Source organism: Pleurodeles waltl, chromosome 12 (assembly GCF_031143425.1).
Source record: "Pleurodeles waltl isolate 20211129_DDA chromosome 12, aPleWal1.hap1.20221129, whole genome shotgun sequence".
NCBI lineage: Eukaryota > Metazoa > Chordata > Amphibia > Caudata > Salamandridae > Pleurodeles > Pleurodeles waltl.
This window is the reverse complement of record NC_090451.1, coordinates 120,717,706-120,719,537: the sequence shown is the minus strand read 5'-3', so window position 1 is coordinate 120,719,537 and position 1,832 is coordinate 120,717,706. Positions and strand designations below refer to the sequence as shown.

Below are 1,832 nucleotides of genomic sequence, written 5' to 3'. Positions count from 1 at the left end.
AAATTGTAATTGTCGGCTTGCCTTTTCTTTCTCGGTACCAACTGCTCTTTGATAGAGGCCATAGTTAGATGTTTTCCAAATTTGTGTTTGCTAAATTGTTTTGCATGAAGCCCAACATGCTGATGCTAATTTGAGGTTAGTTAAGGTGTTCACTAAAATCTGACGCAAATAGACAAATTACTGAGTTCTTGCTTTTTTGAAATATGCACTACTGAGACATTGCTAAGTTGGTTCTTATTAATGATGTGTTAATACTGAGTGAATATTCCCCATGCATTGATTAATTGCATTTCTAATTGCAAATCTGAAGAGTTACTAATGAGATGAATTGCTGATGAGATTAACAGAAATGACTTTAGATTGTAACCAATAGGGAAATAAGTATCCTAACACTTAACTAAATTGGTGTTTTTATTCATGACTGAAAGGTCATGGTGTGTTCACTTTATTGACTCTCATTAAAGGTTATTGATTAGCATGATGATTAGTTATTGCGATTGTTATTGAGATGTTGATCCATTGATTTGTGATGCCAAAAGACATCTCGTACTGGGAAGTCCCTGAACGTAGTCCAAAAGGTTCATCGACCTAGGCGTGTCTCCTTGTAAGTTTACTTATCAAGGCCGTGATGCGCTATCACTAATAAAAAGTCATCTGATCTGTTGCTGCTGAGTCATCATCAATGAAAACCACCAAGATATAACTTCAATGTGGTGTAATTACGACTGCCTCAGTTTTATGCGTTACGTGAGCAGTCGGACAGCAATTTATTTAGCGCAAAAATATTTCTTGTTGATGCACGTACGTTTTTAAACTGAAGTGTCAAAGCTGTAGCGGCAATACTCCCAGTTTAGGCGGTTTTATGAACTAAGTTTTACTTTCTCCTACTTAAAACGTTTTGCAGAACAATGCAGATTAAATGGGAAGGCAGTTTCACTTCTTTGTATACTATTTGCTGCCTAATGTTGACATGTAAGCACCCCAACAATGAATGACACCTAGAGACTCGAAAGCACCATACCAGTAAAATATTTGTATGAAATTGCACTTTAAATCCACGTACAACTGAAATAAAGCAATCTTAGCTCATTTGAGGGTAGTGTGACAGTAGATCACATATGGATAGAACACTTTTGCAATGTGTAATTTTTATGATTCCATTACATATATCATATAAATTCAAGCTGAAGTAGGGAAGGACAACAAGGTCATTTAGAGCAAAGCTGAAGACAACAAGTTGCCATAACAATCTGTAAATATATGCTCTTTATTATGTGTGGACCACTATCACCTCATAGAACACATTTCGGCTACTATATTTTTTCCTCCTGAAAACTGACTTTTACACGACAAGGTGGCCGAGTGGTTAAGGCGATGGACTGCTAATCCATTGTGCTCTGCATGCGTGGGTTCGAATCCCACCCTTGTCGGTTTATTATTGTGTGTTTACTTTTTAATATGCGGTATGTCTGGTTTAACCCTATTTTATGTGAAAGTTAAATTACGTATCCCATGGTATTTCCGACAGTACAATGCCTCGGTTTAGAAACACCGCTCAGGTGAGCACTGTGCTTAGGCATTACTGTAAACAGCGCCGGCCGGGTTCTGTGCATTAATCACAAATTCTTTCCTCAGGCGGAGGGTTGTTAAGTTGGGGGACGTAGAAGTTTGCAATATATTGTGTAATGAAACTGCATAGAAAATGTGTTAATGTAGAAATAATGCACGCGTTTGAAATGTGCCCACGGGGAGTGGCTACCAATGTATACGAAGACTAAAGAAAGTTATTAATGCTGAATTAATTATGTACTGATGTTTTGAACTTGTATTAA

General features: G+C 37.3%; 1 non-coding gene across 1 annotated transcript; it reads left to right on the top strand.

Moving 5' to 3' along the window:
- The first annotated feature begins 1,348 nt into the window (after nucleotides 1-1,348).
- TRNAS-GCU (transfer RNA serine (anticodon GCU)) lies at nucleotides 1,349-1,430 on the top strand. Its single transcript has one exon. It is a non-coding gene; the product is annotated as a tRNA-Ser (tRNA).
- The last annotated feature ends 402 nt before the right edge of the window (nucleotides 1,431-1,832 follow it).